The sequence below is a fragment of the Choristoneura fumiferana genome, chromosome 30, assembly GCF_025370935.1.
Source record: "Choristoneura fumiferana chromosome 30, NRCan_CFum_1, whole genome shotgun sequence".
In the NCBI taxonomy this organism is placed as follows: domain Eukaryota; kingdom Metazoa; phylum Arthropoda; class Insecta; order Lepidoptera; family Tortricidae; genus Choristoneura; species Choristoneura fumiferana.
In genome coordinates this window covers 5,138,994-5,159,957 of record NC_133501.1, presented here as the reverse complement: position 1 = coordinate 5,159,957, position 20,964 = coordinate 5,138,994, and the positions used below count along the sequence as shown (strand labels likewise).

Sequence of the window (20,964 nt, the reverse complement as noted above, 5' to 3'; positions counted from 1 at the left end):
AAAATTAATGACCCCATTTCTCTTGCATCGCTCATGGTCCTGGACCTGGAGTAGCAAGGTACAAATAAAGGAAACTAGAGTTTACCCGCGGCTTCGCACGCGTAAACTATTCGATCTGGTAGTTACAATTGAAATTCCGGGATTTTACTAAATTCCCTGGGAAATCCCTAAATTTATATCGTTATCTTCATTGAGGATGTGTTAAGAACAACTGTCTAAAATTTCAACTCTAAGCCCAGCGGTTGAAATTTCAAGATTTTATCCCTATCCCGTGGGAATATCGGGATAAAAAGTAACCTATGAGTTATTCTAGAAGTCCAGCTACCAAATTTAACGACTCTAAGCCCAGCGGTTAAAATTTCAAGATTTTATCCCTATCACGTAGGAATATCGGGATAAAAAGTAATCCACTAACTTTTTGCCAAATTTCATCCAAATCCGTCCAGCCTTTTTAGCGTGAAGAAGTAACAAACATACTCACTCACAAACTTTCACATTTATAATATTTTCATCACACGCTCGTCAATAATGTTATTCCATGCCTGTATACTTAAAGACAATGACCTTAGTTTTTCCCGCGGGAACTATGGATTTACGTATAGTTTTTCTCCCCAAGGGAGTTATGACTTTAGTTTTAAAAACTTAGTAGGTATGTCATTTCAGACTAAAGAGGTTTCAAGTCAGCCAAGGTTTTAATTACATCTTTGAAATTTAGCTATATTAACCCATAATATTACCGCATAAAAATTTGCCACGCTTCATGAAACTTCGTTATTTTATATTTTGTATTTTTTTTGCAAGAATTTTAATGAATTTTTTAGCATGTTGGAACAATCTGGCCGTAAGACCATTCGAATTCTAACCCAGTTCTTAGCATACCTATGGTAGACGACTCGAAGGAAGTGACAAGGACAATCGGGGGTACTACGAGATTCGAAAATCGAAGTTCATGTCGTTTTCCTGACGCTAATATTAGAGGAACGGTACGATACGAACTTCGATTTTCGAATTTAGTAGTAGCCCCCCTGCCTTGGCGGGTAGCCATTATTTGATTTAGTTGTTTTCTTGGCGCCTTTCTTTTGCAGAGCTGTGAAGTGTTTGGACACAAAAGTACATTGTGTCTTAAGGGCGGTAAATAAGGAATTACGAACGAGAGTCTATTAGAATCCCGAAGTCAAAGACTGAGGGCTTTAATGAGTCGATGTTCGTAATTCTAGTACCGCGCGAGTAAAATTTTATATTTCTAAAAGAAAAAATATAATTGTTCCAAATATTGGCGATACCTTAGGCTGCGCTCTTGGCAGCGCCGCCCTCCCCCTCTCCCCCTCCCTCAGCATGTGCCTGAGCCGCGTGTGCATGTGGTCCTGCTGCTACGCCATGCGCAGCACCATCAGTGCGGGCACTGAGTCATGCGACCGACCTTGGGCTACATGATAACAAAATTTGTACGCGCAATGACTTATTTACCGACCACGGGTTTCATGACAAGCACATTAAGGTCGAGGGTTTTATTTGGGGGGTTGCAATCAAGGTAGCCTTCATGTTTTGACACTGTTTACGAGCAAGTGTGATGAAAAATAATTAAATTTTTTGCATATTTTCCTCGCAAAGTGATGAAAATCATTGTGTGTATCACGGGCCGTAAGGGATTACAAACTCGAGTCATTAATAACCCTCCGCCTCCGGCGTCGGGCTTCTAATAGACTCTCTTTATTCCCTTCTTACGCCCCTTAATGCACAATGTACTATAGTAGGAAGGATAGGATACTTACGTTTGCTGAAGTTTGGGGCGCCAAAGCAGACTTGGCAGCACACCTGAAATTATATACATTACCATAATGAATAAGTGTTTTTTTTTCATTATTCTAGGGGGAAAACGAGCAGGCGGGTAACCTGATGAGTAAGTAGGCTCGTTTTTAGGGTTCCGGAGCCAAAATGGCAAAAATGGAACCCTTATAGTTTCGCCATGTCTGTCTGTCTGTCTGTCTGTCCGTCCGCGGCTTTGCTCAGGGAATATCAATGCTGAAACCTGTAATTTTGCACGGATATATATATATATATATATATATATATATATATATATAAACTATGCCGACAAAATAGTACAATAAAAATTAAAAAAAAATTTTTTTTAGGGTACCTCCCATAGACGTAAATGGAGGTGATTTTTTTTCCCCATCCAACCCGATAGTGTGGGGTATCGATGGATAGGTCTTTTAAAACCATTAAATATTTGAAAAAAATCACAATAAGTATAACTTACAAGGAAAACTATAACCGCTAAGTTTGCTTGAGAATAATTAGTAGTTAAAGAGTAAATAGCAGCCTAAGGTATAAAATGTACCTAAACTTGGAAAATTCCGTATAAAATACGAAATCCTTAGAAAAATATTACTTATTTTTTTCCTAATGGCTACAGAACCCTATTTTGGGCGTGTCCGACACGCTCTTGGCCGGTTTTTGAAGATCCCAAGTTCTACCGCTAATTATATACCGGTACAACTTGGGAATTTTGTTCCCCGTTAGACTCAGGTGCTTATTTTAAAGATTTTCTGTCTAGGTAACTAGTCATAATAAATTGATTTAGTTGAGCGAGGGTAGCGTCATTTTAGTTATGTTGTATTACCTAATTAATAAAATGTATTCGCCACACAGTAACCGCGATTGTTATGCAAAATAATAATGTTCAAATAACCCTACTTACTTATATCGAAAATACAAACTGAAATATAGATGCACAGAAAAACCAGATAAATAAGACCAGCGCTGGGAATCGAACCCTGGCCGTTTTTTTTTCTTCGGTTGAAAATCAGTTTACAGACTTCAGTGTTTAATTCTTCAGCCCATCAATTCAGAAAACCACCAATCGTTGGCTACAACCCAAGGGGGCTGACTTTGAACCCCAGTTAAACGAGAAATGGGGAAAGGCATTCTCAAATAATTTATTGGCTATAAGTAAAAGTACAGATCTCAGTCATAAGAGCAGTGTCCATAAGAATGAGAGGCTCAAGGAGGAACATAAAAGCCCCTAAAAAAAATATTTTTGAATTTTTAATTATACCATTTTGTCGGCATAGTTTACTTATATATCCGTGCAAAATTACAGCTTTCTAGCATTGATAGTCCCTGAGCAAAGCCGTGGACGGACAGACAGACAGACAGACAGACAGACATGGCGAAACTATAAGGGTTCCGATTTTGCCATTTTGGCTCCGGAACCCTAAAAACGGAGGAGGTTCTCAAGTCGACGCGTATATTTATTTTTATGTATGACCACGCATAACTTTTTACATAGTTGTCCGATTTTGATAATTATTTTTTTATTGGAAAGCGTATACCTACCCCGAGGGTGGTCCAATTAAAATTTGGAAAAATATTCCTACCCTAAGGGTAGGAAAACAGGGGATGATTGATTGTTTAGCCACTGATTGTACTGTTTGACCAGGCATAACTTTTTACAGAATTATTTTTTTATTGGATGCCGTAACGTAGGCTGTGATTCTTTTATAGGGTATAAAAATAGCAATTTTCTGCCATCGGTAGTGTAGGAACGCGACTCATGATTTGGAACTTAATACCAAAGGATTAAAAAAATGGCTTTGGTTCTGTATAATACTGTACACCATGTTTTTTTTTGAGAAAACTAATTAAAAAAAAAATATAATTCAAATAATGTATCCAGCCCACTATATACAGGGTGGATTTCGACGAGGGACCTTTGCGGAACTGGCAGATAGTTCAACCTTAGCACTATATTTCCACCATAGAAACTATGGAAATATATGTTACCGTTTTCAAGTTATAGCCTTTTAAACATTCATACCAAAAACTACTTTGTGCCAACCCTAAGCAGGTGGCTAGGTCAATGTTCTTACTTGTAAACAATCTTTAGACGTCAGGATATTACGTTAATATGTTGCCATTTATCCATTCTTAGGTCTGCGTGCAACGCTAAATAAATCGTTGCAGGATTTGCAGAGTGATTGTCTCTGGAGTATTTATGTAATTTCTTAGTTAATAATTCTAGATTAGATTAGATTTTTAGAAAAAAATTCTAACCACAACAAATAACTCACATGACATGACATGACACTGACATTCACTCAAATGTACCCAATCGTCATAAACAATTAAAGAAGATAGTAACCTCTTTCATCATAAATAAAATCTCTCTATTTACCTACCTAAACTGATAAAAAGGTTTTAGTTCGTTAACTCGCTTCATCAATTATTTTCGAATTAATTGAAATTGTTCCCTGGTTAATCAGCAATTCATACAATTGGCTGTCCTTGTTTTTTTTATTTTATTTTGGTTATCGTCAAAAAAATTAATACTTAACAATATTTGACGGATATTGCGGACTCTTCATTCGCCGAGCCGAGATAGAACCAACGCATTTTTTACAACTATCGAAACTCTTTGCATGATTGAAAATCGATCATAAACATAATATCATAAATACGATGTTTGAAATGAAATTGGCATTTAAGTTCATTTCATTTGCTTCCTATACATGAAAATGCCTTTGTTAGATGCACGTGGATATTTAATTTGCTCATGTTATACGCGACCGCAATTATAATGCGGTTGAAGCTTTACGACGATACAGGGAAACATATCCACCACCACACCCAATAGGTCGTAGGACAATTTTACGTGCTTGTGATCGTGTCGCCAACAATCAGCCCGTTGTACGAAGAACAGCTCAGAACGATCAACGTGGAGGACCCGGTCTTGCGGCTAAAACTTGAAGAAAGAATACTGCGGTACTGCGGTTTGAGCGGAATCCAAGAAAAAGTTCGAGATCAGCTGGTCGACATTTCGAAATAAGTCATACCGCAGTACTAAAAGTTCTTAAACGGCTCAGGCTTGAAATATCAGTTTTCCTAAAATGTATTTTTCGCAAAATGTCTGCTTTTCAGAATGTCCACACGTCTTTTGCATTATGTCAGCTTCTCAAAATGTCAGCTATTTAAAATTGCCTGTCTCCAAGAATGACAGTTTTTTGTATAATGTTCGCTTTTCAGAAAGTGCTTATTCTCAAAATGTCTGCAACCGCAAAATATCCGCCTTCTTATAACGTTGGCTTTCCAGAAAAGTCTTAATCCCAAAATGTCTCCAATCATGGTCTTCAAATTTCATCTAAATCGGTTCAGCGGGTTAGCCGTGAAAGAGTAACAGACAGACAGACTGAGTTACTTTCACATTTATAAGCATTGATTTTGGTAAAAAACTGAACTACGCAAATCCCTTCGTTCGGGTACGAAACGGTCATTAATGTTATCTTGAATGCCAGTAATTTTATATTTGGTATAGATGTTTATGTTATCAAAGAGTAAGTAGGTATGCAAGGAATTAAACCTTTTACATTTAGAACATTGATTTGAAAATAAAGCAGACATTATGGGAAAACAAACATAACAAGACTATAGCCTATTTAAAAAAGTGAACATAACGGGAAAGCAGAAATTATGGTAATGCTAATATTATAGGAATGTAAACATTATGAATATACGACTTCCTGAGATTGTACACATTTTAAATAGCAGACATTTTGAGAAAGCTGACAAAATAGAGAGGTACTAACATTGTGAAAACGCAGACGTTTTGAGAATTGTACATTTTAGGAAAACAGACATTCCAGGCCTGAGCCTCTTAAACGTGCCCGCCTTCACCCTTACAAAATACATACTCGGGCACGGGCTGCAGCGTGTACCTATTATTAGACACGGAGGAACATTTGAACACCGTATGTAAAAATTGTAATAAAGTAAGTAATATTCGAATTTTTGCATTTTATTTGATTTATTTGACTTTATGTGTCATTTTTACATTAGTAGGTACGATGACAACAACTCTCGGAAATAAACGTAATATCCCGAGTTTTTCCGACGGCGATTCCTTAATCTAGCCATCTTGCCGTTATGTGCAGATGCAATATAGGGTTATCACCACAGTTAAAAATGAGTGAATTTTGTATTTTTTTTTTTACTTTGTTTAAGTTTCTAAACACTATAAATCGAATGTGTATCACTTAAACGATGCAATATCTCCGCAAAGGTCCCTCGTCGAAATCCACCCTGTATGTTTGTATGCTTATGCCACCAGTAATATTATGATGTATTGTATGCTGAGTAAAAGTCACAACTTTATAAAAAAAAATTGCCCTTACGGTACCCTAAATGTGAATTATTTTAACAGAAAAATAAAATGTCACTCGGTAGTAGATACTTCTGTAAGAACCTACACCGGTAGTACTATTAGTTATTCTGTGCCTACACCTTATTTTTTATTCCGTGGAATTCTGACAGATGTCAAATTTTGACGTTTCAGAGATAACAATCATTTTTTTATTTTAAATCTCTTTATTACTAGACTTTACCCACGGCTTTGCACGCGTAAATCATTAGATACAGCAGTTGAATCGAAATTTTGGGATTTTACAAAATTTCCGGGCCAAAAAATGTACAAAAAGTACTCAGAACTTGTACAAAAAACTATGAAAACCCATTTAAAAATCATGACATTAGTTCAATTGCCATAACTATTACGTAAAACTAAGATTGGAGCCTAAATATGATTGGAGCCGCTTGTATGAGGTGTCACGCGTTAGTATGGCAAATCCTCTTCCTGCGGTATCGTTTCGGAAACTGACGAATTGCGAGATCTTTGATTCATTCACATAGACAAGCGCTCATAGATCTGTGAGTCAACTAAATAAGCTTTTTTTTTCTTTTTTTAAATCTTTATTTATTATGGAACTTTGATCAAAAGATAATGAACATGTCAGTTCCCAAGAGCCTTAAATAAGCTTTCATTGTGTATTTTTTTTTAAGAAAGCGATCAGTTGATTATAAAATGCGTATTTTAAATTACCGCGGTGATGGCCGCCGATTTCGATACCCCCGGTAATAGGCGCCGTTACCTTATAATAAATTCTTACCAAGAGCAGGAAGAAGTACAGTGGACCTTTCATTTTGTCGGTTATGGCTTAGTAGTGAGTGAACGAACTAAATTTTTTTAACCCGAACACAGCTTTTATACTATATCTATGTCAACATAACTGACGTCACACAGCTGCCAAAATTTAATTGTTCGCGCAAGTAAAGTAAATATCTAAGTCTTCGACCAAACCCAGTTCTGCAAGAATCATCATCTGGAACTATACGCCGTGTTTTTAGGGTTCCGTAGCCAAAATGGCAAAACAGAACCCTTGTAGTTTCGCCATGTCTGACTATCAATGCTAGAAAGCTGTAATTTTGCACGAATATATATTATGTAAACTATGCTGACAAAATGGAACAATAAAAAAAACATAAGAGTACCTGCCATAGACGTAAAGTGTTAGGGTGATTTTTATTTTTATCCAGCCTTGTAGTGTGGGGTATCGTTGGATAGGTCTTTTAAAACCATTACGGGGTTGCTAAAACGATTTTTAGATTCAGTGATTTTTTTGCAAAATATTCAACTTTAAAGTGCAAATTTACATTAAAATCGAGCCCCCCTCTAAAAAAATCAGGATGGTAGTAAGTATATCAAACTTACACGGAAAACTATAACGGTTAAGTTTCCTTGAGAATTTTTAGTACTTTAAGAGTAGGTAAATAGCAGCCTAAGGTATAAAATATACCTCAACTTGGAATATTCCGTACAAAATACGAAATCCTTTGAAAAATACTACTTATTTTTTTCCTAATGGCTACGGAACCCTATTTCGGGCGTGTCCTACACGCTCTAGGCCGGTTTTTTACCAAGCTGGATTTTGTGAATACGAAGTCATGTTTAAGCAGTGGTGGTATTTATTTATAGTCAATATCTAACCACTTGTATTTATACAGATGGTGTTAACTGATACGCAATATCAGCTAAAGATGGCGCCTATGTTATACCTTAGGTACATCATCATCATGTCAGCCGTAGGACGTCCAGTGTTGGACATAGGCCTCCCCCATTGACCTCCAGTTGCTTCGGTTGGCAGCGGCCTGCATCCACCGTGAACCCGCAGCTTTAACCAGGTCATCCGTCCATCTCGTTGATATACGTCCTACGCTGCGCTTACCGCGCGGTCTCCACTCGAGAACTCTTCAGCCCCAACGGCCATCTGTTCTCCATGTTATATTGCCTGCCTTTGTCATTTCAAAGGGCTAATTCGCTTTGCTACGTCGGTGTCCCTCGTTTTACTACGTTTCTCCTCATTTCTGATTCGATCTCGTAGAGAAACATCGGGCATAGCTCCCTCCATAGCTCGCTGAATAACTCTTGAGCTTATTTATATGGCCTTTAGTGAAGCACCTCGCCTCGGATCCACATCATAACTGGCAACACACGCTGGTTGAAGACAATCGTTACATTCTTTCCTTTTGCAGTACGTAACCCTAAAAATTTACTCAAGAGTCTCAAGAAACGTTTCGTACCTACTTGTACTGTGTCATCATCATCATCATCATCATCAGCCCACAGCAGTCCACTGCTGGACATAGGCCTCTTCCATGGCGCGCCACAACACTGTCTTCAGCCCCTCGCATCCATCCGCCGCCAGCGACCCTCATAAGGTCGTCCGTCCACTGTGCCTCAGGACGTCCTACACTACGTTTGCACTGCTACGTTTGCTTGTACTGTGTATCTAATTCTATTCTAATCTAATTGTTCTTATACAGGGTGTCCCAAAACTACCACGTCACAGTGACACCAGAGGTAGGCCAGTTCAAGACGAACCTAACAAGCCTAACATGACACTTTGCACATCTGAAGTAACTATTCCTGATTTGATACACATAAAAAACTGTTATTAAGAGCTTTCCAAGCCGATGCTGGTACTAAAAATGTTAGGACAAAGGGGAAAATTCTCAAAAATCTTTATTTCGTTAATAACTCGAATACAGTGCAACTTTTACTTAGGTCATGTTAGGTTCGTCTTGAGCTGGCCTACCTCTGGTGTCACCGTGACGTGGTAGTTTTGAGACCCCCTGTATAAAAACAGGGTATTTGTAAAATTCCTTTATGTCGATCGCATACGATCCCATAGAGCTTATGGGAACGGAAGCAATACCATGCCCTCGGTACCGCTCTGCTTTCAGAGCATGACATGAGTGCGTGTGAGCTAACTTTGGGGGCGGCAGACGTGAACTTGCCTTCTAAATCCAAAAGCTTAATGGGTACTTGACCTGAAATGTATATTTCAGAACTAAATTATAGTTATTATACTTTAAAATTTATGACGTTGGAAGCATTCTACACTTCCACTGAACGTAGATATAGTTTAGATATAAGTAGTTAGTGTTTAGTATTGTAACTAAGGGACCCCATACATCCCTGTATTTTTATTATTATTATTTTTTGTATTTTTTTTCTTTAATTGTATAATATAGTTTTTAAGTATTTTATTTGTAATTATATTATTATGAAAAAATGACTTTCTGCCAAGTTTCTTGCGGCGCATTCTTCTTGGCAATGATGGTCTTTCCGAAAGCGCTGGTAGTTTAAAAAATGACGTGTAAAAGTGCCCATTGCGGCCTATTTAATGAATAAATCATTTGAATTTTGAATTTGAATTTGTCGCCTAACAACTCGTTTAAATTAAATATTTGAACAGATGTTAGAATTTTTATGACTTTACAAAATGTAACAATAAGGAATTAAATGTGCGAAAATTTGGCGTTTTATGACAATGGATATTTAATTATAACTATTGTTATTTCCCATTGCGACACATCTGACTAAGAAAGTCGCGATCCATAGAGAGATCAACTGCGTGCCAACAGAGTGGAGGTCATGGACACAAGAACGTGTCATGGACACAAGAACGTGTCATGTAATGGCAGCGGGGTATTTATTCTCCTTTTTAACCGACGAAAAAAAACGGAGGAGGTTCTCAAGTCGACGCGTATATTTCTTTTTTTTATGTATGACCACGCATAACTTTTTACAGAGTAGTTAGAGTTTTTGATAATTATTTTTTAAAGGAAAGCGTATGTATACCCCGAGGGGGTCCCATTATATTTGGAAAAAAAAACGCCTACCCTAAGGGTAACAAAACAGGGAATGATTGAGTGACCAGTCACTGATTGTATTGCATGACCAAGCATAACTTTTTGCAGTGTCCGATTATGATAATTCTTTTTTTATTGGATAGGGTATCTTGAAATTGGTACTTTGTAAATTTGAAAAAAAACCCCAACGGTGGGAAAAAATTATAAAATAAAAAACTTAACTTAGAAGGCCTATAGTCGTCTACCTCACCTACATACTTTGGGCTTCAATCACTCCTGCTGGCTCGTGCTGAGCTGAGACACCGACTTCAAACTAGTACCTAGATTAAGGTTAAATAAAAAAAAAACGGCCAAGAGCGTGTCGGACACGCCCAAGATAGAGTTCCGTAGCCATTACGAAAAAAATCAAGTAATATTATGTGCGTTATAACACTTACTACAGTCTTAAAATCTATTTTCATAAAAAGAGCGTATCTTCACGGCACTTACGTCCTTTTGTTAAGAAGCGCATTTTTTCGGCAATAACTCAAAAATGGTATATCCGGTCATGTTGAAACCAATTTTCGTTAAAAGTATTTATTAAGCGTTACCTTTCCATATTTTTTGCATATTTTTTGGACAAACGGTTTACAAGTTAGAGGTGGGGGGAACACACAGTTTTTGCTACTTTGGGAGCGATTATTTCCGGAAATCTTCACTTAATCAAAAAAGTTTTTGAGAAACCTGACTATCTTTTCAAAAGAGCTGTTGAACTATGTACCACACGTTGATGCGAGTTACACATTTTTTTTTTCAATTTCTGTTACATGTATGGAGTGCCCCCCCTATAATATGTATTTTTGTTATTAAACTACAAAACTAAATAGCGGCTTTGACAAGACATCTGTACTCCAAATTTCATTGATATACATCTTGTAGTTTTTGAGTAAAATGCCTGTGACATACGAACGAACGGACAGACAGACAGCCAGACAGACGGACTTGACGAAACTATAAGGGTTCCGTTTTTGCCATTTTGGCCCCGGAACCCTAAAAAGGTTTAATATTTTTTGGCTTTTCAGTTTTTCAGCGGTGTAATTATTTTGTTAAAAAGTTTTTTATGCAATCAGGTCTTCATGTCCTATCTCTGCGTCTAATAATTTACTTCAACTCTCGTGGCAGTACTTACACTTTTTTGAGTTGAGTCGCCTTAAGGACCAAAGACACTATGCCCTTGCTTTTGTTTCATCATCATCCCAGCCTATATACGTCCCACTGCTGGGCACAGGCCTCCTCTCAGAACAAGAGGGCTTGGGCCATAGTTCCCACGCGGGCCCAGTGCGGATTGGGAACTTCACACACACCATTGAATTGCTTCGCAGGTTTGTGCAGGTTTCCTCACGATGTTTTCCTTCACCGCAAAGCTCGTGGTAAATTTCAAATGTAATTCCGCACATGAATTTCGAAAAACTCAGAGGTGCGAGCCGGGGTTTGAACCCACGACCCTCAGCTTGAGAGGCAATAGGTCTAACCACTATGCCACCACGGCTTGCCTGCCACCACGGCTTGCCTGCCACCACGGCTTGCTTTTGTTTACTTGTTTTTATTTTTAAATTTTATATGAGGTGATTTATAGGAGGGGGGAAGTCGGGAAATAGTCTATTATATGGACGACTACGAAGGGAGAGCCCAAAGCACGCTCACCTGCTAAGAAACCTGGCTGCAGGTGTCCAACTCCCTGGAGCTTTCTATAAGGTGGAGAGGGTTGGAAGTGTTTTTTATGTACCCACAGAGTCTGCGTCAACCATTTGTTGAAAAGCTGGGAGAGGAGCATGCATTCGCTCGTTGGGCTGCGTGGGATGCTTGGGCAAGTATTTTTTAGAAAATACAAACTGAGACATGGATGCACAGAAAAACCAGAAAAAGAGACCAGCACTGGGAATCGAACCCAGGTCCTCAGCATTCCGTGCTGCGTGCTATATACCCCTACACCACTGTTGGACAGGAATCTAGACACGAATTTTTAATATGCATACATATCTCAGGTTGCTTATTTCTACTTGCTACTTAAGCAGCAGCAGTAGCGACATCTATGTTGCGTCGACAGACGTCACACTCGTGTCTAGATTCCAGTCTGTCCAGCAGTGGTGTAGGGGTTATAGCACGCAGCACGGAATGCTGAGGACCTGGGTGCGATTTCCAGTGCTGGTCTCTATTTCTGGTTTTTCTGTGCATCCATGTCTCAGTTTGTATTTTCGATATGGTTTCACGGGATACCCGTAAAAGTAACAAATTTGGAGTTGAAATAAAAAATACAAAAAGACTCCAAAAAACCAATCATAAGTATAGCGTAGTTAAATCCTTCGATTCATGAAAGACTAAGCTAGAACCAGACTGGTATCTATTTCGAGCGTTTTAGAAGGAGATTTAGAAGGCCTAAGCTGTTGCTTATCAAAACACCTTCATTCAGATTTTTAAAAGCGTGCATGTGGTAGGACCTTGTGCAAGGTCCGCCCGGATTGCTGCCAACATCTTGCTCGCAAATCCTGCCGTGAAGCAGCAGTGCTTGCACTGTTGTGTTTCGGCGTGGAGAGTAAGACAGCCGGTGAAATTACTGGCACTTGAGGTATCCCATCTTAGGCCTCTAGGTTGGCAACGCATCTGCAATACCCCTGGTGTTGCAGATGTTTATGGGCGGTGGTGATCTCTTACCATCAGCTGACCCACTTGCTTGTTTGCCATCCAGTCGAATAAAATAAAATAAATAAATAATAGCTTTTAATAGAGCTCAGCCATTTGTCAGGGAACCTTATGAAGAGGTTCTACTTTGAACATCATAATCATCATCATCATGAGCCTATAGCTCCCCACTGCTGGACCATAGCCCTCCTTCAATGAGCGCCATTGCGTCCTATCCTCGGCTCCTTAACCCCATAGATCCCATCCAGTCCAGCATGGAGGAAGGAGAACGGTTTAAACAGCGCCACAAGTCGTGCACTGGGTGAGGCCGGACGACAAGGACCCAGTAGAGTGGGAAGAAAGGAGGTGGAAGCTGTTCTACCGGCTCGCCGAACACGCCCTCCACAGCCAGGGCAACGGTAAAGAACACCAACAGTATCATCAAAGTTAAAAAAAACCGGCCAAGAGCGTGTCGGACACGCCCAGGATAGTGTTCCGTAGCCATTACGAAAAAATCAAATAATATTTTTCTAAGGATTTCGTATTGTGTACTGAATCTTCCAAGTTTAGGTATACTTTATACTTTGCTGCTATTTACTCTTAAACTACTAATCATTCTCAAGCAATCTTAGCCGCTATAATTATCCTTGTAAATTGGATATATTTACTTCCAGTCTGAACTTTTTTTTTTTTTTTTGATTTTAATAATAATAATAACAATAAATTAATTTATTTATTCAAGTAACGTTACGACTCATTTTGTTAAACAATTTATCTTAACAGAGATTTTAATTGATTGCTTGCGCTTTTTAATGAAAACTTGCCCTTGTTTGTATATTTCGCAAACTGAATAGAAAAATTGTCTTAGCGACCCCCCTAATGGTTTTAAAAGACCCATCCAACCATACCCCACACTAAAGGGTTAGATAAGAAAAAAACACCCTAAAAATTTTTTTTTACATTTTTTATTGTACCACTTTGTTGGCATGACTGATATGTATATTCAAGCCAAATTAAAGCTTTCTAGTACTAACGGTCTCTGAGCCTACCCGCGGACAGGCCGACGGACAGACATGGCGAAACTATACGGGTTCATAGTTGATTACGGAACCCTAAAAATCGGATTGTTGCCGCGGTAGGTGTCACTAACGTACTTCACGCAACCGTAAATCATTTCATCCTCACCACCTTAATGGTTGGCATTATAGCACCGTCCGCTTTAAGCGAACCAGCTTCCTGGGACTACATTTCCGGAGAAGTACAACTTAGGGATCTTTATCTTTCTATCGCCTATCAGTCCTCAAAGGGCCGGCAACGTACCTGTGATACCCCTCGTGTTGACCAGGCGGCGGTGATTGCTTTCCATCAGGTGAAGGTTACCGGCATGGTCGTTTGCTCCCGCTTACCAACGTAATAAAAGCAACTTGCCGATTCTCTACGCTATATGTCGATGACATGTTAAAGTCCTTTTCAACGTTAATTTGCAACTTTTATCCCATTGGCCGGGTTACCTGATGAAAATACCCTCTCCATGCTATAAAAAAAAAAAAAAAAAATGCTGCTTGTACCTTCACCAATATTATAATTACCACCTGTGTTTATAGAACAAATAATATAATACGTAAATCGATTGATACATTGTTCTTTTAAAATAATCATGACGTTAATAATTAATAATAAAATCATAATACGTCATTGGACTTGACTGTTAGTTTAACCGTTTATTAACCTTACTTAAATGCCCTTGACTAACAAAATCCATGAGAAAACTGGCCAAGAGCAAGTCGGGCCATGCTCATAACAGGGTTCCGTAGCCGTTACTTTTAAAAAAGTTGAAAAATCCTCGAAATGTTCAGTTTAATATTTCGAAAATTTTAAGATACATTCGGAATGAGTTCATGTATCTTTTTTGAGCTTTTTAATACTTTATACGATAAATTCGGGATAAGGTCGCCTTTGTACACGAATCTCAACTTTTTTTTTTAATTGTTTGTAAATTGTGTTTGTGGTTCTATTTCTGTAGCATAAAGAGTTTACATAAATACACACAATATTTATAAAAAGATTGGCATGGAAAAAATAAGAAAATTGCGCAGTAAGAAAATTCAAGAAACTTAACGACTATAATGAACTTTCCTAACTAACTTTAACTTAACTTTTTTTTTATTTAACCTTAGCGCATTAAATTATAACTGTTAGGATTCGGAGACATGTCTGCTGCAATTTTTTTTTAACACTTATTAATTAGCTTCAGCTTTTCGTATATGTAACCGAACTTTTGAACGTGATTTCACCTTCAAAAACCAACCAAGAGCGTGTCGGACACGCCCAAAATAGGGTTCCGTAGCCATTACGAAAAAAATAGGTAATTTTGTTCTAAGAAATTCGTATTTTATACGGAATCTTCCATAGTTTAGGTATCTTTTATACTTTAGGCTGCTATTTACTCTTAAACTACTTACTAATAATTCTCAAACAAACTTAACCGTTATACTTGAAAGTTTGATATACTTACTACCATCCTGATTTTTTTCAAATTTTTCCACTTACCGGTTTAGATTTTAGAGGGGGGGACGCTCGATTTTAATGAAAATTTGCACTTTAAAGTTAAATATTTCGCAAACACATCGCTGAATCGAAAAATCGTCGTAGCAAACCCCTAATGGTTAAAAGACCTATCCAACGAGACCCCACACTATAGGGTTGGATGAGAAAAAAAACACCCCCAGTTTACGTCTATGGGAGGTAACCTAAAAAAATTTTTTTTTTAGTTTTTTATTGTACTATTTTGTCGGCATAGTTTACATATATTTCCGAGAAAATGACAGCTTTCTAGTATTGATAGTCCCTAAGCAAAACCGCGGACGGACGGACAGACAGACATGGCGAAACTATAGGGGTCCGTTTTTGCCATTTTGGCTCCGGAACCCTAAAAATCGGATTGATTTGAAATTTTGCACGATTATCAAGATGACATTAATGCTCGATATACGAAAAATATGGCACAAATGCCCCACGATTTTTTCACAATAATATTATTTTTTCTTCATTATTATTTTCTGCCTAAGTTAAGAATTATTTATTCACTTTTTAATTCGATGTGAACAGCGTGTAGGTATGTAGTTTATTTTACAAAACTATATTTATTTGCAGCGTATGAAATCCACTATGTAATTTTTATAAATTTTCATTGGAATTTAATTCAACTGCTGGATCTTATGATTAACGCGTGCGAAGCCGAGGGTAAACACTTGTCATATTTTAAGGCTTTTCGCTTTTACTTTATAACCCTCATTGACTTATTATGATATTATAATGTTGTTGTTTTATTATAATTTATTTTTCATGAATAAACATGTGTCTACTATAAATACTGCAGTTCTGCATTTAGTAATCAGAATAAAAGACTTGTTAGTACAAGTTGTCTAAAAAACACATAAAAATGAATTTCTTTTACGTTTTTTTCCTGTTCGCAACCATTTTGGTGAGTTATTCTCTAGTTTTTTTATTATTAAAAATAGAAACCTTAAAGTGCTTTTAAATGACCTGTCGATATGAGCTACACTTTGATTTGAGCAGAAAAAAAATTATTACATTTCTGTTACACGTACTGAGCAGGGCACGTATCTGAATACCGAAAATTGAAATACCAACAGTAAAAATATCGACGGTCAAAATATCGAACCTTACCTAACCTACTTTCAATATTTTGACCGTCGTCTTTTTAACATTAAATATATTAATTTTCGTTATTCAGATACGTCCCCACGGAGTAACCCACCTTCCTCAAAGTATTTATTTTTGTTATTTAATACACCTCTAGGTAAATTACATCCATATACATTTTGATGAAATTATTAAATTATTTTTGTTAGCGGCATTGCAGTATGTCGACGATAAATAAAAAAAAACAATTAATTAAAAAAAATCAAAAACCCGACTGTCTTAAAAAATACTAAAAAGAAGAAAACAAGTTCTAGTGGGCTAGAACTTTGTTAAGTAGCTAACTTAAAGTTCATCATTCGGGACCCATTAGGTACTAAGAATTTTTGAGCTGGTCACGATTTGAATGGGTCCCGACTATTGAACTTTAAGTTAGCTAGGTACTTAACAAAGTTCTAGCCCACTAAACTTGTTTTCTTCTATTTAGTATTTTTTAAAGCAGTCGGGTTTTTTGATATTTTAATTGTTTTATTTCTCACTTTCTAATAGTTCTGTGAAAATGGAGGATTAAAACTATTACAACTCATATAATATTTAGAATGGGCTAATTATTAGCTTTCATTTTATACCCTACTCGATACGTTTGAATATTTTTGTTTAAAAACTTACAATTTGGCGCCAAAAAATATTTTTTCAAGAATTTCATGTACCCAGTTTTACTCGCGTCATCAAGATAAATCCAAAATCGGTTCAGCCGTTGAGTAGTTACGAGAGGACATAGGAATAGACATACATACATACTTACGCGTCAAACACATAACCCTCCTTCTCGCAGTCGGGTAAAAAAATAGATAGGTCAAACCACTGGGCTACCATAGGTTTATTTAGTTTAGCTGTTTTTTTTTTCTAATATAATTTACTGTTATAGATGGCGCTTACAACAACAGTGGAGGCTAAGCCATGTCATGGTACTCGTAAGTATTTAAAAAACCGGCCAAGAGCGTGTCGGACACGCCCAAAATAGGGTTCCGTAGCCATTACGAAAAAATTAAGTAATATTTTTCTAAGGATTTCGTATTTCATACGGAATCTTCCAAGTTTAAGTATATTTTATACCTTAGGCTGTTATTTACTCATAAACTACTAATAATTCTCAAGCAAATTTAGCTTTTATAGTTTTCCTTGAAAGTTTGATATAGTTACTACCATCCTTTTTTTCAAATTTTTCCACCCATCGGTTTAGATTTTAGAGGGTGGGACGCTCGATTTTAATGAAAATTTGCACTTTAAAGTTCAATATTTCGCAAACAATTCACTGAATCGAAAAATCGTTTTAGCAACCCCTAATGGTTTTAAAAGACTTATCCAACGAAAACTAATACAACACACACGTTAAGGCAGACGTGGCGAAACAGGCTATGGCACTTCTTCTGCATGAGAGAACGTGATGGCCCAGGCGATCAACAGTTACTCCGCAAGGTCAGACATGGGGTACTAAAATCTCCGCTCCTAAAACGGCGGCTGACAGCCAACCTATATAGACGCGGATGGCCAAGTGGTTAGAGCACCTTCTCTTTCCCCGGTCTTCCCCCGGTTCTTTCCCCGGTCGGGGTCGATATTTGTATGAATAAGTACGAATGTTTGCTCTCGAGTCCTGGACGTTTAATATGTACCTATTGTTTATCCGTTGCCTAGTATCCATAGTGAAAGCTTTGTTCAGTAGGGGATTAGGTCAATTAAGAGGTCAATTGGTGTCATTATTCAAGGAGGGTGATTTTAATAAGATTTTTTAATAATTTAATAATTTATTTCCAAGTATCTTTTTACATTGTCCACATAACTAAAACACTACTTCCTAAATAGGTACAACCCGTGCTTTAGGATAAGGCAGCGCTCCTCCCCTTAAGAGTTATATGTATTGACGTACATAGAAAAAAATAAAGTTTGTTATATTTTAAATGAATTAAAGATACTTTGACTTTGAATGTTTTTTTTATTTTGCAGATTATCATGGATGCAGCAAGCACAAGTGCAAAGATGAATGCGACGACAAATGTGGACGCTAAACGAAATGGTCAACGACATCTGCAGTTTTTTTTTTTTTTTTTTTTTTTATATTCTACTGGATGGCAAACGAGCAAGTGGGCCTCCTGATGGTAAGAGATCACCACCACCCATAAACACCTGCAACACCAGGGGGATACCTCAAGTGCCAGTAATTTCACCGGCTGTCTTACTCTCCACGTCGAAACACAACAGTGCAAGCACTGCTGCTTCACGGCAGGATTAGCGAGCAAGATGGTGGTAGCAATCCGGGCGGACCTTGCACAAGGTCTATCTAGTGTTATCATTAAACTCTACAATGTCAAAATTGGGCCAATCAACTATTTTACCGACACTTTGGCCGTCTCCTGCGTTACCAAAATTGTCTCTGGCGTTACCAAAAAATCGTACTTCCAACAAGATATTTCACGGTTTAATAGGTTGAACTTACGTAGGATGGCATGTATTCATGTACACCATCTATTAAATTACAGAAAAAACATGATTACTTACAAAAATGACAGATTAGTGTCGGTAAAAAGTTGATTGGCCCAATTATAACAGTAAACATATTTAATCTTAAACATGCTATGTAATGATAATGTTGTGTACCTACCATAAAATAGGATTCAAAATATAGTCAGTAGGTAGGCCTGCAAGACGACAGTCTTTTGTTTCAATTCAAAACGTCAATCGTTTTAAGGATACGAGACAAATTTTTTATATGTAAAAATCAATTAAAGAAAGAAAGAAAGAAAATGCGTTTATTGCCAACAATTAGGTAGGTATACCTAAAATTCCAATTCAAATTCAATTATTCAATTTCAATTTTTCATTTTCATTTTTTTGCAATTCTATTATTCTCTTCTGTATATACATTATAATAAATCTGTAGAAATTCGGTGTCTGTACATTGGAAATGTACCGAAATAGCCGTGGTGGCCTAGTGGTTTGAAGCCGTGGTGGCCTATTGGTTTGACCTATCGCCTCTCAAACAGAGGGTCGTGGGTTCAAACCCCGGCTCGCACCTCTGAGTTTTTCGAAATTCATGTGCGGAATTACATTTGAAATTTACCACGAGCTTTGCGGTGAAGGAAAACATCGTGAGGAAACCTGCACAAACCTGCGAAGCAATTCAATGGTGCGTGTGAAGTTCCCAATCCGCACTGGGCCCGCGTGGGAACTATGGCCCAAGCCCTCTTGTTCTGAGAGGAGGCCTGTGCCCAGCAGTGGGTCGTATATAGGCTGGGATGATGATGATAACATTGGAAATATTTGAGAAAAAATGTTACTAGGGGCTTATACAAGCGCCATAGAACCCAAAACAACGAATTTAGAATTATTGTCTGTCTGTCTGTTTGCTTGTGCGTTTGAACACGCTAATCTCAGAAACCACTCAACGTAGAAGGATGCGAAAGGTTGCGGCCGTTTATATTAACAACTCTTCGCTTCGCTCGTAGTATAATTTTTTTCTTTTTTTTGGCATATTACAATGTGCCCGGTATAGAGCTAGGAATATCGACGAATGCGTTGCTCTCATCGCCAACGTTTAGGCATATCATGAAATTTCAAAAGATGCCTAGGAATTTCGTAATGTGGCGGATTTTACGATCGGCCATCGACATAATTATTAAAACAACCTTACTCCTTTTCGTTGAATGGTTTATTATTTTCAACAATGGTGCCGCAATATACAATCTGATATCTGTTTTTAAATCACCGATCGCCCATTCATTACAATTTCCCTTTTTGAACACCCAAACTTGCTATTCTTGCATCATCCTTTTTTTGACAACCCAAACAATCATCCCCCTCTTCCAAGTTTTTCTTTAATACCATCCGAAGCCAATTCCAGAGTTTCCTTTTATAGGTACATAACGTGGTTTTAATCATTGGATATGGCATAATTATATGGGGAAACTACACTGATATAAAGCAAGCTTTTATCAGTCAAAAGAAGTGTATTAGAGCTCTTTGTGACGTTGCTCCTCTGGAACCATGTCGGCCTCTCTTCAGGAGGCTGTATTTGTTATCTTTGCCCAGCATATACATCCTGGAGACTGTGTTTTTGTCGCTACCTATCCTCAATGGTTCAGAAAACAAAAAAGATTCTATTACCGACATGTACGAGTAAAAGTGCGTTATATTCCAAGAACTGTCATATAATGTCCATAACAATATTTAGTCACTTACCGCAACGTTGGAGACTAGCCATTACCCCGATTTAAACAAGAATTGAAACAATGGTTGACAGAAATGTGTTTTTGTATTATAACGGATTATTTTTACTGTAATAAAATTATTTAATTATTATTATCCTCATTTTAATTTATTCTGAACAGTTGACATTTTTATTATAATTATTCACTTAGACTAGCTCATCGTAATGCATATGGTGAAATGAAACGAGTGATGAAGCACCAGGACTCCTCAATAATGAACATGTCTGTATCGAAAAAGGCAATTTTTCGTACAAGGTGATGAGCAGTTGACATTGAATTATATATCTTGGACATTTTACACTAAAAAGCTTGAAAAAAAAAATTATAACAAAGAATTGAACCGACTACAAAAAACCATTCAATAATTTTCTACCAGTCTGAAGTCGGT

At 37.5% G+C, this 20,964-nt stretch overlaps 1 long non-coding RNA gene across 1 annotated transcript; it reads left to right on the top strand.

Annotated features, from left to right (window-relative positions):
* Positions 1–16,049: 16,049 nt before the first annotated feature.
* Positions 16,050–20,073, top strand: LOC141444550 (uncharacterized). The gene is made up of 3 exons (XR_012453177.1): positions 16,050–16,132; positions 17,240–17,285; positions 18,316–20,073. It is a non-coding gene; the product is annotated as an uncharacterized lncRNA (long non-coding RNA).
* The last annotated feature ends 891 nt before the right edge of the window (positions 20,074–20,964 follow it).